This window comes from Manduca sexta, chromosome 23, assembly GCF_014839805.1.
Source record: "Manduca sexta isolate Smith_Timp_Sample1 chromosome 23, JHU_Msex_v1.0, whole genome shotgun sequence".
Taxonomy (NCBI): domain Eukaryota; kingdom Metazoa; phylum Arthropoda; class Insecta; order Lepidoptera; family Sphingidae; genus Manduca; species Manduca sexta.
This window is the reverse complement of record NC_051137.1, coordinates 3,587,126-3,612,066: the sequence shown is the minus strand read 5'-3', so window position 1 is coordinate 3,612,066 and position 24,941 is coordinate 3,587,126. Positions and strand designations below refer to the sequence as shown.

General features: G+C 35.6%; 1 protein-coding gene across 3 annotated transcripts in view; it reads right to left on the bottom strand.

The window, feature by feature from the left end:
* Positions 1-24,941, bottom strand: part of LOC115448112 (calcium/calmodulin-dependent 3',5'-cyclic nucleotide phosphodiesterase 1) — a 302,717-nt gene that overhangs the window by 166,628 nt on the left and 111,148 nt on the right. The window lies entirely within an intron of this gene.

Here is a 24,941-nt window from a genome sequence, read left to right as displayed (position 1 = left end):
TATTTCGGTTTGAAGGACTTTGTAGCCAGTGTAACTACTGGACATAGACTTAACATCTCATGTCTCAGGATGGCGAGCGCAGTGGAATACCAAACAATACTTTGTAATTCAAGGTGTTAGAAGGTGTTTCTAATATTTATGAGTGGTCGTATTAGTAGAAATAAATATATATCAATAGGTAGCCTATATCATTCCCGGTAAAATACTGTGGATATTTAGTAAAACACATTTTCCTAATTGCTCTTTATTAACATCCCAAATAAATCATCCATGCGTTCACACGATGAGCTTTGACATGTATCAATATCCATCAGCTATAAGCCAGGCTTTACAATTGCAATGAAACAAATAGCCAGTTTCCAATTATTGAAACTGTAAAATGATTATTGAGTAACATTTTATTTATGTTTCATTTATTCGAGCTTGAATTTATTCATTAACTAGGTGTTACTCGCGGCGTCGCCTATATGAAAAGACTTCCCCGCTATAAAAGACTTAAAAAGTATAGCAATTTATAGGGTTTATATATACGACACCAATGCTATCTATATTAAAATTCTGAAAAAAGAAAGAAAATTACACAGGAGCACATTACCGGCATAAAAAGTAATTATTAAACTAAGTATTACTCCAGACTACCGGTGCGTTAAATTTCATCCAAATTCGTTTATGTTTCCGACTTTACTTTTAATAAATATCCAAACACTTTCCAAAATTTACCAGTTTAATTTATTCGTTTTTTTACCATCAATGAATCTGATCCACTGGAAAATATCATTGTCTTCTAGCGAAATTAGATTATCAGTAATAGTTTTATAGGTAAGAAAAAATTCTTAAATCCCTTTTTCGATACCAGTGTTATTCCAACGCATGTTTGTTTAAGGCGATACCTCAAGGTCCATTTTCATACATTTTGTTTCGGCTTTAATCTGGGTAACTAAACAAGTATTGGCAAGTAAAGAATTTAAATTCACGTCTAGTTAGTGATTAGTTCTCGCAGTTGAAGAAAAAACGTAAAAATAATTAATAATCATGGATATTTCGGCCTTTAAAATTTAATATGACGAAATTTTAAAGGCAGAAATATCCATGATTATTAATTATTTTTACATTTTTCAACTGCGAGAACTAATCACTAACTAAATTTTACTTGCCAATACAGATTAAAGCCGAAATTAATCTGATTTAATTGAGATTTATTGGGAACTTTAATTTTCTTACTAAATGCTAAAGACCTATCTAATTGCCAAGTTTGAAATCTTTATTTTGTTTACCATTCCTTATTTGAAATGTACGAGTAGTCTTTTTATAGTAAACAGAACGTATTACATACTCCATAGTGTTTAATGTTTTGCAACTAAGTTAACTAAGTTCAAAAAAAGTCAATAAAATCATTCACTAGAAAAACTTACTTTTGTTTCAAATGTTACATGAAATGAGTTATTTTTATGGTCTCGAAAATTGTCTTTGGTTTGTTATTAAACTTTCTGTTTCTCTTAATCGGATTTTGTGATTGTCTGTAGTTTTGTATAATTGGAGTTTTAGGTACTTTTTCATCATTATTTCAGAATTACTTGTGGTATTGTAACTTTGTTGACACCACGACTTCTAGAATTAGGTAGGTATAAAGAACGTTAGGGAATTACGCTAGTTTTCAAGGTTTCGATTATAATTAATGTACCATTTCCATTCGTTATGATGACGATGCGGACAATACTGATGACAGTGAAATGATTGATAATAGCGTCATGTGGATTACAAAGGGTATGTGTGAACACACGACGCCTGTGCCGAACACCCGAAGCGAGACAGCCGCCGGCAAGCGCCCGAGGTATTTTGTGAATAGGCCGTTCAGTTAACAAAATTATACCCGCTCTTTATCCTCGATGAAGTTTTTGGAACGCAATAGGTGCACCTACGTGTTTAACTAATGATGAACGAATATAACTTCATCAATCAAATCAATTATAAACTCCATAAATCTGTGTAATTTTGAAAGACAAAACAACTAAATTTGACCGTGAAGAATAGAACTGAGAACCCTACAGCTTTTTGTCACAATACCAAAAAGAGCAAAGTCAGGGCAAAAAGCATATGCTATCGAACTAGACATAAAAAAAGATAACACATGAACTCGAGAGACCATCGTAATGAAAACAAAACCGATATACTTGCGGTTGCAAATTGCCTATTTGGTACGTGAAAATTTCGTTCCGACACCTTGACTTTCGATTAATATTCATCACTTTTCATTACGAAGGGATTCATTTGCGTTTATGAATTATGGATAGCTGCGTTCGGCCGGGGTTTTGTGATGTACTATTTGTTACCTGCCACCTGGCAATCGGGATAAACATATTTTAAACTAGGTTTTGCTTCTGAATCCGTCTAAATGGATGACCGTATATAGAATAAAAGTAGGTATCACTGTGTACTTCTCCGATATATCTATCCAGGACTCTATTTGTCTGCCAAATTTCTTTGTAATTTATTTAGGATTTTTTGCGTTTTCTTATAACAATCATGTAAACATCTTCGCAAACTTTATAATTTATAACATAAGGTTTTATTTTGAATACGATTCGAGTTATCAATTGATTGAGTTATCTCGAGATATTGATGATTAAAATATTTATTGAGTAAACATATGTCCTATTTCTAATTCATTAAAAAATCGACAAGCTTCAACTTACAGCCAATTAACATGTTATTATTAATAATTATCCTTATTATCCAATTTTAAATTTATCTACGAAGTGGCTGTGTAAAGCCAAATTATTTATTAATCAGAACTACGCTAAATAAGTGTTTTGATCCTATAAATAGCTTTGTAATGAAAACGGAAAACGAATTTACGCGTGATCATCACAATTACGGCAGAATAAGAGACATGTTATCCAGTGGGACTTGGTTCTTTCTAATTTTCTGGAATTTAGTTCCGAACCATCTATTATTGCTTTACCGGAGTATTCATTTCACTAGTATAGTTCGTCTCCCTCTCGCAGATGCCACTGCATATCCCGTGAGCACTTATGTGCTTCCAGAAATAATATTGATCCACGAAATTCAATAGAATGTTTTTTATACAGTAATAGCAAAGACATTCTTCTGTACCTGATGGTAAGTGGAGTCGTGTCTAATTTACGAGAAATGATTATCCATGGGTCGATACACCGCGCAATATTCTCTACACAACCTCTATTTTCATTCAGGTAATTGCACCAGAAATGGTCGCTCGTCACGACGACGTTGTAAAGCGTATCTAAAATCACTGCCGATTGGAAAAATGTAAAACGGGCGGTAAAACTTCAGCGGTCATTACAAAACTCATCAAGCAAAAGTCCGTTCGTGGTACTAGTAGGTTTATAGCCGGTGCCATTTGCAACGGTTCTCAGAAAAATAAAGAGACTGACGTACTTTAGTAGGTTTAGGTATAAAACGTATTAAGATACCTTTCATAGACTCAAACTCAGCGACATTTTAACTCAGTATAGTCAAAAGTGAACACGCAGAAACAATAGCTAGTTCTCAATAAATATTACTCATGACAAAATACTGAGATCTATATTAAAATTGGTGCCAATGTGGTGATGTCTTCACATAATTTCTCGTCAAGGGTTTGTGGATGCTTATGTAGCTGCCGTCGTCCCTGGTGTTCCTCGAGTGTTTACTTGTCCTTCTTTAAGCGTGGCTTATAAACTCTGCTCGCCTCCTTGTAAGCAACGGCTTGGCTGCGCCTCTGGCATTGCAATGTCCATGGGCTGTGTATGCTATTTACCATCAGGCGAATTGCTTGCTCATTTGCCTACTAACTTTATAAATTTAGCCTACTTCAGTATAGATTTTAAAATCCACTCCTTGTTTATCTACTAACTTATAGATTGTCTTCAGTATAGATTTTAAATCACATTTCATATCGCACCAAACACATCAGACGTTCCGAAAGTCGAACTGGCTTGCGATTACAAATTGAAATAGAATATATAACAGCATAACTAGAGCCTCGTTAAAATAATGACGTAGGCCTAGGGTCGCAAGTGTTCGTTAAATTTTGATCTCTAATTAATTAAACGAGTTGGGAGGTTGGGCCGCCCTTTGGGATAATATCTGTTTGGCCTTTTGTGGGTGATGTAATACTGTGTTCATTTTACTAATATCTGTTTTTAAATGATAAAGATTTTAGAAACGATGTGTTGTTGAAATATCTAAAATAAGGAAATCATGTAGATTGAATTATCGTATTAAAACTATATATTTATATTATTTTGAATATACTTTATTAACATTTTATATATGTAAAAAACATCAATGCATATAAAAATAAAAAAAAACAATCATCCTCTGCTGATGAAGGATTTAAAGTGAGAAATCTCCTCACAATGCGTGCCGTGTCCAGCGATACTGCCTTTTGCATCTGGCTCTTGACTTAACAGCTAATTGGGAGCTTCTGGAGATGTTATTCAATACTCTTTGGTATCATTACATGGACAGGGACATTATTATTTTTATCAATCCTAATTTCAAAATCACTACAAATGAATACATACTTTGTTGTCTTAAACGATTATTAAAAGAATAAACACAACGTAGATATTTTAAAACCATTTCAAGGCTCTTTCACTTTTGAGTAATTTAATTTAATATGCTTTTATTTCCAAACTAAAGTAGACCTCGTTAAATTCATTGATATCATTTCTCATAAATAATTTAGACCAGTGGCACCCTAAGCTGAACGGACTGTGACCCACCAAAAAATACTGCAAATTCTGGACTCACCTCGTGGCACTGATATTCATTTTTAACTGAGTTTTTAATACTCGACTACACATAAGTTATGTTGTGTATACTAGAGTAACACTAAGGGTTAACTGACATTTGTGCATTTACAGATGTTAAATTATTCCGGCGACTTAAAAACTTCAGTTTATTTACTTTTCTTGTTCATCAGTAGCCATTCGACCTTTGTCCTGGTCGGTCCATGTATTGTCCTTTTTTCAGGGCCCATCAAATACTCGCTCTCTACGCACCATTAGGTCATGACCCATAGTTGGGGAAATTCTGGTCTAGACATTAAAGTATTCAAGTTCCTCATTAGTATGGTAACAGATGTATCTATCTCAATTGAGGTCATGGAGGTATCGTATTTGATTCTAAGGCGAATGAAATATCATTGTTTTCAGACCGATTACTTTTTTTTGTAAGGGCACGGCTAAGTGGCCCCACAGCAATTGATGGTAAGTGGAATAGGATCCATTAGAATATCGACTGACGAGAGATACTCCTCGACAGTCGACATAATAGGGGACCGTCCTGTGTTTGATTTTGTACATTATTCTATATGTAATGGTTAATAATACGAAAAAGAAACCCTCCTGCGAAAACTGGATTAAAATTGGTTAAAAACTGAGCCAATTATTCATATTTCAAATATTACTGTGTGCCGAAGTGGGCGCGAAGTGGGGATATCGCTTCATCTTTTTTTTCGCACGCGTCGTAATGCCCGATGACGTCACACGTGGGTATTGCGCCTCTTTTCTGTTTCTTGTTACTTACCCCTTCTACCGAAATTGATATACTTATAACTTGTTGATTTTATACCGGATTGAAATAATTCTTTCTGTGTTATAATTTATATAACGTAAATATTTGATAATAATAAAGAACAAAAATGAGTCCGGTCGCCTATTATGCCGGCCTGTTGGAACAGGATATACACCGGCTGGTCCCGGAAGGCGACACACTTACATGGGCTAATAGGGAGGGTTTAAATACCTTGTGTACGGTGGTCCGTATCCGGGTGGATATAAAATATATCCTACCACCAGCTACTTTTGTAACAATGTCGAAGATGGTCGAAAGAAAGTTTAACAGAACCTGCCAAATATAATATAATTCATGTAGTTCTTTTTCTTCCTTCTATTATAATATGATGCGGAGTCGACGTAATGGACTTATTCAACTTCTGCCTTTTGTTAATGATGTAAGGATCGCTTAGTCAAATTTTCATGGTGTAGAATCATCTTACCCTAATTTACACAACTGGTCGTTTGCCTGACGTAATTCCCCTTTGAGACATAATAGTAAACATAAGTCATAAAGGTAACACCCTAAGTCAAAGTAGATTAAAGGCAGGGAAAAAAATCCACTTTTAGCGTCCTGTATGATAATTGAGTATCCTTTTTGGACACTTTACGAAACGAAAGCTTACATAAAACTCTATCTAGCTATCACCTGGGACTTAACATTCGCTGATCAAGAGGCGATAAATCCTTCAATATTCCTTTATAAATTGCCGCTCGTAATTGACACTGAACATTCACTGTTTTCCGTTCCATTATTGCTAAGGGTTTGCCGATACCATCAACTTTGTCTAGAACATTGCGTTTGTTATTTTGTTGGTTAGTTATATTTAGATTGTCTTCGAGAGTGGCAGTTGAGGTGTGTGTAGCAAGATTAATATGTGCCTACAAAAAAAGTCTGCAATATTAATAGATTAATATTGCAGGCTTATTTTGTAGGTACATTCCCACTTCGCCTATAAGGTTTTGTGTTCTTACCAAAATATTTTTTTTATAAGAATAATAAAATAAATGGGATTTACTTTATTGTGTGGGCGATGTGTAGTTTTGTGTAGTTTTACATCAGTACTTACTTATCGTATCACTAGTAACAGAAGTTATCAAATTAGTCCAATTACTGCGCTAAGAGATTTATAAGTTTCAAATAACTATGAAAAATTAAATTTATACTGGCAATATGACAAATTAATTATATTAAAAAAGAAGTTTAAAAACAATTCTTTAAGAACAAATTTAAAAAAAATTATAAAGCTTTTTCTAATTGATCTAATCAGCCATATAATACGTTGTTTAGAAATCAATATTTAATATCTAACTTTAGAATATATTTTCGATCGGCGTCACCAATTCTTTAGTTGAGTAAATTTGTAAACCGTAAGTACCCTAGGTTCAATTTAAGGTCGGAACCTTGTATCAGTTTAATACTAAGTTTGAACTAGCAAGTTCTTGCAGTAATAAGTATATTACCGATTAACTTACAGCTACATACTAGCGGCACTATTTCGATAATTCAGTACACATGCAAATCGCCGCAAGTCCTGCAAGCTACAATTTTTTGAGAAATTAGTTTGCTGTGATTATTTCCACGGTAAAGTCTACTTCTGAAACTTTTCTTGCAAATCTAAACTGAGCACGAGATTCAATAAAATACGTATTGTGAGTTGCTCTGTATTGGTATTTAAGTGCAATAGAATATATTGCCTTAATTACATAATGGTAACCGTTAGATAATATTAAGGCTCCTGCTTAGGAGTTAGTTCCCTCGGCATAAAATTATAAAACTATGAAATTTTTCTCTGGAGATTATCCCACTCCAAAGTAGGGCATTGATGCAACAAATGGAATTGAGAAAGGACTTATATTGTAACATTGATCTCCCTTGCCCAGCACCTCATGCTTGGAAGTGGGATAAAGAAAAACCTATTACATTCCTTTGGCAATCGGGCTAAAGTTCTCGGAAGAAACACCGCCCAGAGCATTAGTTAAGGTCCGTTCTATGTATAAGAAAAACAAAATGTCACATCACATCTAATTTTATCCCAGGAACCTTCGCAAATGAAGCTAGAAAAAATATTCCCAAACAAACAACAATTGTACGGCATGCGAGATTACTTGAGTTTCTGAAAACACTATGATTTATTGGGGCGACGAAAACTCCATAAACAAATGTTAGAAAGTGTATGAAGTATTACTACTTTTTTGCTACCGGTTGTAAGACATTTACATAAGATATAGTAACTCTAAAATATATTTTTAAAAATCTGACTTTTTTATCAGAATCATAAATTTATTAATTATAAACCAGAGCACATTTGAAAGATGGCAATGGCACGGTTTACTTTAAACATTTTATTCGGATCCTTCTGTTGGAGATTGTAACCTTCGTCGTGACTTATTATTTTTTATATGTTCTATTTTTAGAACTAATTGTATTTTGTTTGCCATAGTTACTTCTCTTTAGTCCGAAATAAACACTCATGTCAATAACATCTTTTTACTAACTTTATTTAATTACTAAGAACATATACCATATTTACAACACGTTATCAGCACGAACGCTTAGTTCTTAGATTTTTTTCACGTTTTTTGGTAAAATAAAGTTGAATATATTTTTGTGTGACTAGGAAATAGTAATAGTCTGAAAATGTCACATGAATCTGGAGATGTTTCGAGTGTGAAAAATTCCCTGCGTCGATCACATCTTTTCCATTTCCTTGTTTGAGGATAAAAGATGGATATCCAACTTGGAAGTTCAAGATGCGAAATTACCTTATCCATGAGGATTTATGGGAAACAATTAGTGGATACCGAGATGGAGACACAACCCCTGCCTCTACAAAGGTACGCAAAGACGCAAAGGCATTAGCAAAGATATGCTTATCAGTAGAAGGTGCAGCGATAACCCATATAAGATGTGCGAAAACTGCATCTGAGGCATGGACTTGTTTGCAAAAAGCCTTTGAAGATAAGGGAATAGGACGAAGATTATTTTTGGAGCGTAGACTGTACAGGTTGAGTCTATCAGAGTTCAAAAATATTGAACTATATATTAACGCAGTTATGTCAACCGCACAGGATCTTGCGGATATTGATGTAGTCATAGAGGACAAGTCTATTGCTGCAATACTTTTGGGAGGTCTAACTCCAAGGTATGAACCTCTCATTATGGCTTTAGAAAATTGCAATGTAGACGTGACTACAGAGTTGGTGAAAACAAAACTGCTTAATGAAATGTCCAAAGATGTGGCTACATCATTAGACTCTGTCTTTCATGCGAAGAAGAAGCCTAAGTCAATGAAGAAGAATATAGTTTGTTATGAGTGCAAGACACCTGGACATAAGAGACCAGACTGTCCACAGAGAAACAAGAAGGAGAAAGGCAATGCGGTAAATACCAATGATACGATATTTACAAGTCTTAATACTTCTGGAAACCCAAGAAAGGACATAATTTATGTAGATTCAGGTTGTACTAGACACATGACTTCTAGACGGGACTGGTTTCAGAATATCTCCATACAGAATCAAGGTACTGTTACTGTCGCAAATGGAGAACAGATTAAGTGCTGCGGAATTGGAAATATTTCAATAAACACGCCCGAGAACGTGGTCAACAATATTAGTGATGTTGCTTATATACCAGATTTGAAAGCTAGTTTGTTATCTGTATATAAAACTGTTGAAAAGGGTTTTATTTGTGTTTTTGATAAAAATGGATGTAACTTTTATAAATCTGATACTTTTAATTTTACAGGTGAATCTGTTGCTCATGCCTCGCCCTGTGGTGGACTGTACGTTTTAGATGGTACTGTAAATGTTTCCGAGAATGTGGCGGATAATTTTTTGACACAAGATGTGCACTCTGGTTGTCAGGATAGTTATCAAATATGGCATAAGAGGTTAGGACATTTGTGTCGTATAGGCATGAACCAACTGAAAAATCACAAGGTAGGTATAAAGTATACAGGAGTAGATAAAACTAGTTGTATCGCTTGCGTGGAAGGTAAACAAGCAAGAAAACCTTTCAAAAGGTTAGCGTTTAATAGGGCTACTTCCCCCTTGGAACTGATCTATATGGATTTGATGGGACCGGTGTCTACAACTTCTTTTCAAGGAAATAGATATATGTTGACAATAGTAGACGATTATACGCGAAAAGTGTTTGCTTATTTTATTTCTTCTAAAACAGAAGTCAAAGATATATTTTGTGTGTTTCAATGTTTTGTTGAAAATCAGTTAGATAAAACAATTAAAGCAATTAGGACTGATGGAGGTAAGGAGTTCGTGAATAAAGAGTTTGTTGATTATCTTGCTTCAAAAGGTATTGAACATCAAACAACGACGCCTTATAGTCCTCAGCAAGTTGGAGTAGCGGAACGCACCCATCGTTCGGTTACAGAAAAGGCAAGAACGTTGCTAGCTGAAAGTTCACTACCGAAAGCATTCTGGGAAGATGCATTCCAAGTTGCCATTTACCTTAAGAATAGGTCTCCTCATCGAGCCTTAGGTGGACAAATTCCTTATGACAAATGGTATGGACGAAAAGGTGATCTTAGCCATCTAAAAGTATTTGGTTGTAGAGCTCTAGTCCATATACCTTCGTGTCACAGGAAGAAATTAGATGTCAAGGCACAGGAAGCAATTTTCGTCGGTTATTCTGAAAATCCAGGCACTTATATTTTTAGGGACCCTGCTAACCCACGAAAAGTTATTATATCCAGAGATGCAACCTTTTTTGAAAATTGCTTTACAGCGCTAAAGCAGAAGCAATCTGAGTCTGTCGCAGAGTCAGAATCTATATTGTTATTTGATGAGCAAAAGAGATTGATTCTGAGTTTGATCATGACTGTCAATTCTATGACTGTGATGAGAGTATCAGCCCGGCGGCTGAAGCAACTTTACCAGTAAATCTAGAAAGTGCAAAAGAGTCAGTGACTCTGGAAGAGCGAGAGTCTCTCAGTGACTTAAGGCTGCCTAGTGTGGAAGAAGTGACAGCGAATTTGGAACAGGAATCGCACCCTGAGCGCAGATACCCTTCCAGAGATAGAAAAGCAACAAATTTTTATAAAGCTTACAATACGTCAATGGTAGATTCTAATGAACCTACGACATATTACGAAGCTACTCATGCCGATGATGCTGATAAGTGGCAACATGCTATGGTTGATGAGTATAGTTCCTTAAGGAAACTCCATACATGGAATTTAGTAGATAGACCTAACAAAAGGTTATACCATGTAAATGGATTTACAAAATTAAAAGGGATGCTTATGGTAATATTATCAAGTATAAAGCGAGACTCGTCGTCAAAGGTTTTCATCAAGTTGAAAGTGTAGACTACAAGGAGACGTTCGCACCAGTGATTCGTCATTCTTCCCTCCGCACGTTGTTTGCGATAGCTGCAGATATGAAGTTGAGAATGAAGCACTTAGATGTCGATACAGCTTTCCTTAACGGAGATTTAGAAGAAGAAGTTTTCATGGAGCAACCTCTTGGTTTTATTGAAAAGGGTAAAGAAAACAAAGTTTGTTTATTGAAGAAATCTCTTTACGGTCTTAAACAGGCACCGCGAGCTTGGAATAAAAAGTTAAATGAAACGCTTTCTAAAATAGGTTTCATAGGAACTCCTTCCGAACCTTGTGTGTATACTAAACTTTTGGTAAAGAACTTGTAATATTAGGAATCTTTGTTGATGACATAATAGTCTTCTTTAATTCTGATTTGACATTTGACACTGTCAAGAATGATTTGTCGAAATATTTTTCATTAAAAGATCTCGGAATACTGAAATGTTATTTGGGACTACAAGTTGAAAGTGATTCCGAGAGTATAAGGTTGAACCAGCGAAATTATATTCTTTCTATATTAGAAAAATTTAATATGAAGGATTGTAAGGCCGTGGATACTCCATTAATTAAAAAGAATATGGAAAAAGAATGGATGGTCAAGTCGGTGAGTCTTATCCTTATCAAAACTTAATAGGATGCCTCATGTATCTAGCGGTAAACACACGACCAGACATCGCTTACGCCACGAGCTATTTAAGTCAATTTAATACGTGTTTTACTAAAGAACACTGGAATGCTGCTAAAAGGATTCTGCAATACCTAAAAGGTACCCTAAACTATTCATTGGTTTACAGGAAGAATAGAGAACCTTTAAAGGGTTTTTGTGACGCAGACTGGGCAAACTGTCCAATCGACAGAAGGTCATACACCGGTTATGTTTACAAGTTAAGTGGAGGTCCAGTATCATGGGAATCCAAGAAGCAACCTACTGTTGCGTTAAGTTCGGCCGAGTCAGAATATATGGCATTAGCGTCTGCCACGAAGGAAGCGTGTTATTTACGTCGGTTTATATACGAGATAACAGGTATACTTTGTTCAGTTAACTTAGCTTCTGACAGCCAAAGTGCCATTAATCTTGTTCGAAATCCTGTACACCACAGCAGGACGAAGCATATAGATACTAGGTTTCACTTTATTAGGGAAAAGGTATCTAATAATATTGTTAAGTTAGAATATATAAAAAGTAACGATATGCCTGCTGATGTACTAACGAAGGCCCTCGGACCTCTAGCACACAAACGATGTGTAGTTAACTTAGGTTTAGAAACTTAATTATTTTATTTGTTTTGTTTCTGTCACAACTGCGATTAAGGGCGGCTGTTGGAGATTGTAACCTTCGTCGTGACTTATTATTTTTATATGTTCTATTTTTAGAACTAATTGTATTTTGTTTGCCATAGTTACTTCTCTTTAGTCCGAAATAAACACTCATGTCAATAACATCTTTTTACTAACTTTATTTAATTACTAAGAACATATACCATATTTACAACACCTTCAATTCGAAATAACTATAGGTCTAACCCGAACAAAGTTAGTTCTTCAAACGCATACTATAGTAATTTTGACAAACTATTATATTTTACCATTATAAATACTAATACTAGTGGTAGGTCTATCATTTGTGAGAGTCCGCCTGGGTAGGTACCACCGTAATAGCTTTTTCTGCCGTCAAGCAGCATTGTGTAGTCACTGTTGTGTTTTTGTATGAAGGACATTGTAGCCAGTGTAACTCCTGGACATAAAAGACTTAACATCTCATGTCTCAGGATGGTAAGCGCAGTGGAGTACCAAAAATACTTTGTAATTCAAATTGTTGGATGGCATTTATACTGTTTTTGCACCGTCGCGTCGTTTCGTTTACTAATAGGCGAACGGCAAGCTCGTCTCATCATACAAAGCAATAAAAAAAAAACAATTTCTATCACCAACCAAAACCCATCAATTAACACGATTTCAGAACACAGTGTCCTATCAGACTGGTTGTTAGCAAAAAATGACACAGAGGCCGTAAATGGAAACAGATAAGTCTCAAGTTTTATAGGCGGCCGGACTAACGATGTTTCTCTGCCCATCCGACACGTTAGATGCCTTATATGGGTGATAAACTGGCTCCAAGACTCGTCCCAAAACTTTTAACGAGTCTTCGAATGACGGTGTTAGAGCGATCATGCCTTATAAAGGTGGGGAAGTTAGTTTTTCTGGTAATTTGTTTACTATGAGTTTAGTCGTCGGCTGTTCAGTAGTGATTAAATCCTTGTTTATTATACAGTGTCAATTTCTTATAAATAGTAGTAGTATAATATATAATGTATCTTATTTTTTTTTATTAATTCATTATTCCTGAATTTTTCTTATAGGAATTGATCATGTATTGTTTTATTAATATTAAAGTATTTTCCGGGTTTTATTTAATTTTTCTCCTGACATTTGGAAGACTTTACAGCTTTCGTGGTCACGGGGCGGACTGAGGTGTTGGTCATCTGCATTCCTTTTGAAAGCTTCCATTGCCTGCGTTGCGTAAACGGATAGTCATACAACAATCATGTATATAATCATGAATTGTGCCTTTTAATAAGTAAAAAAAATATATTATTAAACAAAGTACCCCGCTGCATAGATATGCCTGTTTAAACGCAATAAACTCAATATTTATCCAACAGATTACAATGAAATTTGGTATGCAGATAGTTTGAGACTCTGGGAAGGACATAGACTACTTTCGGGACGTTTATTACGGAAAAATCTTTCGCGCGGGTCAAGCCGCGATCAATAATTGCACAAAATGGTACCTATCTCAAAAAATATTTTTATTATACGTTTACCGAACATAAAATAATATTGTGGAACATCTTCATTGACTGAAAGTGGCGGTTTAGAAAAGTTATATTTATAACCAATTCCAATACCGCGACATTTCTCGACATCAAATTGCCTCTTACATTTGAAAAACAGATAACAAAGCCATTTGGTCATTCTGTTTTAAAGCAACCTTATTTTCTTTAAAACTTCCTCTTAAAAATGTAATGTGTTCCTTTCCACATCGCAAGGAGAACCTGCCTTAAAATTACACCAAGTTAGGTTCAGCTTGTTGTCTTTTCGAACGCGGGATAAACAAGCGTGGTTGCAAGAAGTTCCATTATTTTTAAGTTATGTTTGCTTTATCAGTTTTTGGAATTGTGGGTTTATATTATGAAGTGAATGAAACTCTTCTAGTTGAATTTCGGCCAATTTCAACGGAGGACAATAAGTACGTAGGAGATATTATAGTTCACAAATGTGTGCGCAAGTTACAGATGTACTTTCTGTTTCTTCTTTCTCATAGACCGGTGAGACGGTAACCCGACATGACCAAAGAGTGATAAGGCGCAGGACCAACGGCTTTACGTGCTTTCCGAGTCGTGGGGGCATCTCCCCACCAACTTCACGACTCAGAGCTGCGACTAAGTCATTTTTAAAATGGGAAAGACTTAATCACAATTATTTATGGCCTGATCCGGGATTCGAACCTAGAACCTCAGCGCGGTAGTCATACTCGTACCTCTTACGCATTACAACTATATTACCGAGGTATTCATAAAATATATTACGCCTAACATAATATATAATTAAGTCGGAGTAAAATGGCGGGTGTCGTAATCAGTTTTTCCTTATGCTCATGCTGTATCAGAATTTATTGGGTTTCTAATGATATAATTTGCCTAGAGTTGTCAATCGACGTGACAATGAATTTTCTTAATATTTTTTCCTTTTTTTTCCTTCCTAATCTATTATGTTTTTTTTTTTATTACTTTGAATGACGGACGAGCTTGCCGTTCGCCTGATGCTAAACGATATGATAGCCCATAGACCGTAGAAACACCATCCAACACCTTGAATTACAAAGTATTGTTTGGTATTCTACTGCGCTCGCCATCCTGAGACATGAGATGTTAAGTCTTATTATGTCCAATAGTTACACTGGCTATAATGTCCTTCAAACCGCAACACAAAAGTGACTACACACTGCTGCTTGGCGGCAGAAATAGACATTGCGGTGGTACCTACTCAAGCGGACTTTCCCGTATGAGAGATCTACCACGATTCATGTGTCCGAATATTCATATGACCGGCATTTTTTATAAGTAAATATCTTATTTGTGTTATCCGCTGGGCGAGCACGTATTAGTTCGATCGAAATAAAAAGGTTTCATATTTATAAATTTCACAAATATCATTGGGTCGTGTCGATTCAGTGGCGTGGTCATTGGACCATAGCGTCGTCACGCACGGACACCCACACAATTTATTGTTACATCGACAGTTTTATATAATAGACCTAAGTAAAAGACATGTCTGCTTACGTACAAAACATCATGCTTTTTTTTACTTCCTTAGAGGAGGTATTATATTTTTAGCATCCAATTAATATGAGAAGAGCCCCGAGTACCATTCCAGACATCTGACAGCAGTGGAAGTTGATACCGCTTTACCCTTCCCGGGAATCAAAATAACGACATCAGCATTGCTGCAATATATTTAATATATAAAAGTATATCTGTTAATACAGAATTGGAAGGATCAGTTTGGGAAAATGTTTTCAATCTGATGGAACCGCGAGATATAACTAGTCTAATATTGTACTAAAAGTATGATCACTCTAATAACAAGAATGACGTCATAGTTGTCCTCATTACAAATAGCAAATACTTTCACAAAGCAAATTGAAAACGCCATTTTTCTCCGCAGCTGTCCTTTGATCTCGTGTTCGTATAATGGTTTTGCTTGACATTTATTTTGTTTTCCCAAATAAAATTACATGATATACGTTCCGGTTATGTTTCTTGTTTGTAACATTTTAAAACGTGGAGGCGTAATATTTTCACTATAGCAGTGTTAGAGTAGACATATTTTCGGAAGGAAAAAAAGCCGTTGTGTCCCTGTATTATATACTGTCCCACTGCTGGGCACGGGCCTCGTCGTCTACTGTGATGGATTAGGCCTTTTAAGCCTGTACAGTCTACCACGCTGGCCTAGTGCGGGTTGGCAGACTTCACACACATTCGAAATTATTATGGAGAAACTTTCAGGTATGCAGGTGTTTTGTTATGTGTATTCACGATATTTAAATCAAGCGACATTTTACAAAGAATACACACATAACTTTAGAAAAGTCAGAGGTGCGTGCCCTGGGGTTTTGAACCTGCGAACATTCGTCTCGGCATTCCGTTTCATCCCCAACTAGGCTATCGCCGCTCAAAAGATGTCAGATAATAAAAGGTACGCAAATAATAAAGAAAAAATTCTAATACTCGTAAAAATAAATTAACTCACAATTGAGACTTGTTTGAAATATTTTTGTCCAACTTTCCCTCTAATCGAGTCGTTTTGTTATGTTAATTTGAATGAATAATCATTATGTTCAAATAAAGTTATTTTTTGTTATAAAATCTTTATTAACACTCAAGAGTTTGCTTGGAGCGTCTGCGGAGAAATCAATTTCTCATAAAAGCTACGTTATCAATGATTTTATTTCCTAAGACTCATATGTAATTTTATAAACTAATTAAAGTAAAAAAAAATGTATTGGATGGATGGATGGAAAGAAAATTGATCATATATAAAGGTCATAATCATATGTAATGATCGATAAAATAAATCAAATAAGTATAAGCACAAACGCGGTGGAAAATTTTTTTAAATTTTTGAATTTCCTACATAATTTTTTTGTGTGTATATTTTTATTACTTACATGCAAGAACTGTCGTATGTTAAAATATGTCCCGCGTCTAAAACCTGCCCAACATCACATCGCCGTCTCACCGCGTCCGCTGTTTGTCGAAACAAGGCTTAAATACTTTAATTACGAATTCATGATATTGAACTCGGATCAGACATAATATCTTAAATTGCTACGCCTTGGGAATTTCCTGAGTATAATGTACGCACCCCGCTGCTCGTCGGCAAAAATATTCGAATCAATCAAATTACAACTTTACTTAGTTCAATGAAAGTTGTCAAAACATGACAACTGATATGTAATTTGTAATCAAACATGATATCAACTCGTGAATGTTTTAATTTGACCGTTAATCAGATTTATTCATATTGATCGGAACACCTCGTCTGCGCCTGCGCAATGTAAATTACATAACCGACATAAAAGAGATTTGCCGCGATAAATGATTGATTAATAAATCTATCACCATTTTTTTAGGTTTTACAGTAGTCTATGTATCTATAGAAGTCTTTATCTATGTCTAATGATTAACGTCAAGACATGATTGCTTTTCAAACGTTGATTTATTCTAGAAATAATATATTAACAATGTTAGAATATTATTTTGATGCGACAGTAATACTAACACTGAGGTCCAAAATATTATATTAAAGACGAATTTACAATTCCGTAGATCAAGAGTATAAAAAAGCAGCGGGTATGTCTCATCCGAAAATAAATGCGAATGCACTGTGTCCAAAATGCTACACGTGGGAATATGTACCTAAATTAATATCGACATAAGAAGCCCGAAACCTCATCTTAGAATTTCATTCTGGCACAAAGTCTGTATTTTCCAATTATCTTGGTACGACAAAGATCCCTACACCCGGTAGATGTAGAAAGTCAGGCCACAACAAGCCTGTATCGAGACATTCGCTTTACAATTCCCAGTATTATTAGAATAACACTTCAGTTAAAATACCAATCACAGAGACGTCTCTTTCATTCTTATTACAATTTTACCAACATTCCTCAATGATAATTTGTTGGAGATATATCATTTTGATGCGGCGATAGCCTAGTTGGTTGTGGAACGGACTGCCGAGACGAATGTCCGCAGGTTCAAATCTCAAGGGCACACACCTCTTACCCATCCGCACTAGGCCAGCGTGGTGGACTAAGGCCTAATCCCTCTCAATGATAGAGGAGGCCCGTGCCCAATAGTGGGACAGTATATAATACAGGGCTGATATTATATTATATCATATTGATAGCTTGTCTTTCCGAAGGACACTTAATCACTTTTTAAAATATAATATTTTATTTAAACTAAAGTACAGTAAGCAAATTGTCGAAAAAGAAGAAGGAAGACACGTGTGTCGTCAAATAGTTACATTATAAATAATTGCGTGGCAAAGGAAAGCAACAAATCTGCTAGAAACAGAGCAATTTAAACCAACACTTAGCGGTTAGGTTACTCCACACGTAACAAGTTGGAATCTCGAGTAATGTTATATTCTGCCCATTTGCCTCTCTGCTCTTATTACGAATCTTCATTACGAAGGCATGTTAAATTACATACAAATATGCCATTACAAATGTTAGGTCACCATTTGCAAACAACTTTTTTGTATCATAAATATGTATGCTAGAAATAGCCTGGCTTTACTTATTTAAGAGGCAATTAGTGCTCAGCTTGGCTTTTTAATTGAGATAGAATAAATTGTAGGTAAAGTGCGACATCTTACACTTTATTTATGTGAATAAAAAATTTCAGCTTTAAAAAAACTGATATTCGGAGTGGTAGGTTAAACATAAATCATTCTTTATCTTTGCAAAGGTAGACATTATTACAACTTATCCAATGGTAAACTTATGGGCATATATCCAAATTCCAATTTTAAATTAACTGCCTCTCCTCCCACCTTACTGGCAATACACTTTAACAAACATAAGCTACATTAGTATTACAAAATATATTCAATGCCACTAGACTCGAAACTAATAGGAATAAAATCGAATTGTCAATACCATTTGGACTTATCATTACGGCAACCTCGCAATACATCAATTATACTGACCATTCACAAACTAATTGGTAACATTTCATCGTTGCAAAACGTTCTGTTTACCTTTCACGCATCTAGTATCTTTAATCTTTGACGCAATAATAACCCGGCCGTTTCAAGTTGGCACGTCACTCGCGCTGTTGACGTTCGCTATAAAATCAACTTAAATTCTCAGCATTATCTATGATTACTTGCGGCCGCGCCTACTCGGTTATATTGCAAAATTGAGTTTGACTAGGCCCGCTTTAATTAAAGTCATTATGAGATTAAGTGTTACCGATGCCTGTTGGAAGTTTCGTCAGATGAAAAATGACTGCCATTGTCTTCTAGACTCGATAACATTTATTGAGGTTATATTATGACATACAAAAAACAATTTAATTGTAAAATTGATTTTCGTCGGGCTGATTCGTATGACATCTTTATTGAAAAAAAAAATATACAAAAAAATATTAAAAATATTCGTGTCATTTTTCTATGTTGGCTTATTGAATAAAAGTAATAAAATTCATAGCGAAATTTTGAATATCTATACTATTATATAAAGCTGAAGAGTTTGTTTGTTTGTTTGTTTGTTTGTTTGTTTGAACGCGCTAATCTCAGGAACTACTGGTCCAAACTGAAAATTTTTTTTTTCGTTGGATAGCCCTATGTTCGTGGAGTGCTATAGGCTATATATCATCACGCTATACCCAATAGGAGCGGAGCAGTAATGCCTAATCTCAGGAACTATCGGTCCGAACAGAAAAAAACTTTATGCGTTGGATAGCCCTTTGTTTGTGGAGTGCTATAGGCTATATATCATCACGCTATACCCAATAGGAGCGGAGCAGTAACGGCTAATCTCAGGAACTACCGGTCCAAACTGAAAAATTCTTTTTGCGTTGGATAGCCTTTTGTTCGTGAAGTGCTATAGGCTATATATCATCACGCTATACCCAATAGGAGCAGAGCAGTAATGGCTAATCTCAGGAATTACCGGTTCGAACTAAAAAATTCATTTTGTATTGGATAGCCCTTTGTTCGTGAAGTGCTATAGGCTATATATCATCACGCTATGACCAATAGGAGCAGAGCAGTAAGGGCTAATCTCAGAAACTAGGAGTTTGAACTGAATAATTCTTTTTGTGTTGGATAGCCCTTTGTTCCTGGAATGCTATAGGCTATATATATCATCACGCTATGCCCAATAGGAGCGGAGCAGTAATCGCTAATCTCAGGAACTACCGGTTCGAACTGAAAAAATATTTTTGTGTTGGATAGCCCTTTGTTCCTGGAGTGCTATAGGTTATATATCGTCACGCTATGACCAATAGGAGCGGAGCAGTAATGAAACATGATGCAAAAACGGGGACAATTTATTAGTTTTGAGAGCTTCTGTTGCGTGCGCTGCGTAAACGGTTAAAGTTATGCAACAATAATGTATGACGGGATTGTTCCTCTTAAAAAGTTCTACAAAAATATATCATAAAACAAATTCCCCCGCTGCATCGGTCTGCCCGAACGTGTTAAACTCAAAAACTACCCAACGTATTAGGATAAAATTTGGTATGGAGACAGTTTGAGACCCTGGGAAGAACATAGGCTCCCGGGAAAATATATAGCGTGACTTTTATAACGAAAAACTTTAGCCCAAAAACTTTATAACGCGGGCGGAGCCGCGGGCAAAAGCTAGTTTTATATAAAGGTGTCAAATAAATTATCACAACTGAATGTTAGGTCTAATTTTACTAAAATGATCGAACAAGACATCCGGCAGTTATTCTTTGAGTGTCATAATCATAAACATTGTGACAAAATGCCAAAAAATACAAATCAAGAATCATTATCAATAATACGGTTTCATAGTTTGGAAGGAAACCATTACTATAAAACTATAAGGAAGCAAATCGCACCCAAGACAAACCACGAAGATAAAACCTAGGCGAAAATAGATGCCAATAATCCGTCCGTCAACGTGGATGTTCCGATTTGAGTTCTCCGTGATGCTGAGCGTGTTGTGACGTCAGCGGCATGAATGTCACTCCAGAAGTCATGCGGACAGGAAGTCAGCTGACGTAGGCGTCCGAATTGAATAGAATAGATTCTAAGATATATGCGTATTTGCGTGTATGCGTAGGAATTTAGTTTTTTAATTTTGTGACTCAGTACGATTGGATGATTTTTTTTTTCGTTGAGTTTGGGTTTTGTGAAACAAATTCTCTCTGACTTGGTATGCCAGACACACCAATCTTTTTGTGGGGCAGACTAGGGATATGACTTGATTTATTTATTTATTTAAAATGTATTATTCGCGCAACGTAATAAGATTATATTTGGTATACAGCGCATATTCGACTTTTTTTTATTATAAATGTAATTGTTTAATAACATAAAATTCTTCCTTGAAATCCGCATCAAAATTGGTTAAATTATAAAACAGTTATCTGTATTTTAAATATTGTTCAGAGCAACGGTTAATTGTAAGAAAAAAAATGTGTATAGTGAGGCTATCGGGCTATCTCTTTCTCACGCATGCCCCATTATGGCCGATGACACTCGGTGACGTCAAGATTTGCTATTACTATTATTCGACAGTTACCCCTTCCACCAAATTTTATACCACTATAACTTATTTAATATTGCGTGGATTTCGAAAAATCTTTTTCAGTAAAAATATATATTATTTTTACTGAAAAAGATTTTTCGAAATCCACGTTATTTCTTTTAAAAAACTATTTAACTAACCTATTTTAGCTAAAATGTGCAACCGGAGAGTTAGTTACTGTTGGATCATAAAATATGAACGATGAAATAACTGTTTAGTTAAGTGGCTCCTATGCCTGTGTTTATTAGGTAGGTGCTGCATTGTCTATTTTTCCCTCCAAGCGGTTCCTATGTAATATACATACATAATAATGAGGCCGGAAACTAGCGTCAGGCAATACAGAACTCTAGTTTTTTTATTGGTGTACGACAAACAACGATGATGATGATCCCACTGCATCTAGGGAGTCCAATAGAATGTCCTGACGAGAGATGATTACGCCTCGGCAGTCGACACATTTATGCCGGCCTGTTGGAACCAGGAAAGTTGTCAAAGCTGTAATGAATTTCAGTCTCTTAGCATCAAGTTCACTTTAATAATAATATCAGTCCTATATATGCTACTGCTGGCTAAGAACCACCTCTACTGAGAGAGTCTTAGTCCACCAACGCTGGTGTAATGCGGGTCTGGCAGATTTACATACCTTCGAAATTCTTACGGATAATTGCTTAGATATGCAGGTTTCCTCACGATATTTCCCTCCATCATTAAAGCAATTGTCATTTCACATATAACTTTAGAATATTTAGATTTGCCCTTGGGTTTTGAACTTGTAAACGTCCTGGCAGTCCGTTCCACTCCCAACTATGCTAACTCCACATTACAGTTTTTCACACATATTCAGTTTGCTGTACCTTATAAATTTAGTATTGCGTGCCTTTGGGTTTTGAACTTACGGACATTCGTCTTGGCAGTCCGTTTCGCTCCCAACTAGGCTTAACTCTACTTTGCCATATTCATTCGCCGTACCTAAAAATCTTACTATTTACTACTTATATATCTACACTAGCTTTTGCCCGCGGCTCCGCCCGCGTTATAAAGTTTTTCGGGCTAAAGTTTTCCGTTATAAAAGTCACGCTATATATTTTCCCGGGAGCCTATGGTCTTCCCAGGGTCTCAAACTGTCTCCATACCAAATTTTATCCTAATACGTTGGGTAGTTTTTGAGTTTAACACGTTCGGGAAGACCGACGCAGTGGGGGACTTTGTTTTATGATATATTTTTGTAGAACTTTTTAAGAGGAACAATCCCGTCATACATTATTGTTGCATAACTTTAACCGTTTACGCAGCGCACGCAACAGAAGCTCTCAAAACTAATAAATTGTCCCCGTTTTTGCATCATGTTTCATTACTGCTCCGCTCCTATTGGTCATAGCGTGACGATATATATAGCCTATAGCATTCCAGGAACAAAGGGCTGTCCAACACAAAAAGAATTATTCAGTTCAAACTCCTAGTTTCTGAGATTAGCCATTACTGCTCTGCTCCTATTAGTCATAGCGTGATGATATATAGCCTATAGCACTTCACGAACAAAGGGCTATCTAATACAAAATGATTTTTTTAGTTCGAACCGGTAGTTCCTGAGATTAGCCATTACTGCTCTGCTCCTATTGGGTATAGCGTGATGATATATAGCCTATAGCACTCCACGAACAGAAGGCTATCCAACGCAAAAAGAATTTTTCAGTTTGGACCGGTAGTTCCTGAGATTAGCCATTACTGCTCCGCTCCTATTGGGTATAGCGTGATGATATATAGCCTATAGCACTCCACGAACAAAGAGCTATCCAACGCAAAAAGAATTTTTCAGTTCGGACCGGTAGTTCCTGAGATCAGGCATTACTGCTCCGCTCCTATTGGGTATAGCGTGATGATATATAGCCTATAGCACTCCACGAACAAAGAGCTATCCAACGCAAAAAGAATTTTTCAGTTTGGACCGGTAGTTCCTAAGATTAGCGCGTTCAAACAAACAAACAAACAAACAAACAAACTCTTCAGCTTTATATAATAGTATATAGATCTGGCATTTAATTTATCCCGCGTGAAGACATCTGTCATAAATTCTGAGCGTGCCCGAGCGGCTTGATTGAGTTGTTATGAAGACTTTACGTGTTAATAAACACTCGGTAAATACGTTTGCGCGATTACTTATGACATTTTTCTGTGTATGAGAAAATTGTTTAAATATAAGTCGCTGTTTTGATTTAGTGGTTACGTATTTATTGGTAGTATGGTAGAGGTTTAATTCAAATAATAAATTGCAAAATGCAAGTAAAATGTTAATTATACCATTGCTATATTCACCGACCAATACTTATATAAAAAAATGTAACACGTGGATTTTAATGGAGATTTTCAATTCAAATAATAAATTGCTGTATTTATTGGTATTGGAGTGTGGTAGAGGTTTAATTCAAATAATAAATTGCAAAATGCAAGTAAAATGTTAATTATTATCATTGCTATATTTGCCGACCAATACTTATATAAAAAAAATGTAGCACGTGGATTTTAATGGAGATTTTCAATTCAAATAATAAATTGCAGAATGCCAGTAAATTGTTAATTATAATTATTATTGCTATATTTACCGACCGCTACTTTAAAACAAATTACGTGGATTCTAATCTTCAAAGAACGCGTAAAGCATGTACAAAAAAGAATATCAGATTTACCCTTCAAACACATTCTATATTTGTTCACATACAATTAGCTTACAGTTACAAACGAGCTTACAGACACAGCCCGGTTTATTTATAAAGCTGGCAACACAGTGGCAATATTAATTAACGTTGAAATTCCCGGCTTGTGCCCGTAGGTGGAATTCATTACTTTTCTTTACCTTTATTTTCCTAAGTTCTTAAAATCTACTCCGTTGAAAGGAATGAAGAAAGTGTCAACTATTAGTTTAAATCAAGAATGAAAGTAAATTTGATTTTGGAACGTCTTATTGAATAGTGAATAAAAAAAGAAAAACTGATTTGGATTTTATTTGGTAGCAGCCAGTATTCTGCGTTATATTTAGAACTTTAAAACCAGCTACATAACTTCTGAATTAGCTTAATGATTATAGCAAACTAAATACAGTTCCCATAGGAGTCTCAACGACTTCGCTAAGTGACTGGATAAATTACTACTGACCTTTGAACCCTACATCTAGAGACTATATTTAAATAAATAAGGATATTATGTCAAAATATCAAAAAATTCTTACGACGTGTGATATGGAAATCTTTAAACGAGATTTGTATAAATAATTTTATATGTTTATAGCTTTTGCCCGCGGCTCCGCACGCGTTATAAAGTTTTTCAGGCTAAAGTTTTCCGTTATAAAAGTAGTGGTTTCCCGGGAGCCTATGTTCTTCCCAGGGTCTCAAACTGACTGCATACCAAATTTTATCCTAATACGTTGGGTAGTTTTTGAGTTTAACACGTTCGGCCAGACCGATGCAGCGGGGGACTTTGTTTTATGATATATTTTTGTAGAACTTTTTAAGAGGAACAATCCCGTCATACATTATTGTTGCATAACTTTAACCGTTTACGCAGCGCATGCAACAGAAGCTCTCAAAACTAATAAATTGTCCCCGTTTTTGCATCATGTTTCATTACTGCTCCGCTCCTATTGGTCATAGCGTGACGATATAT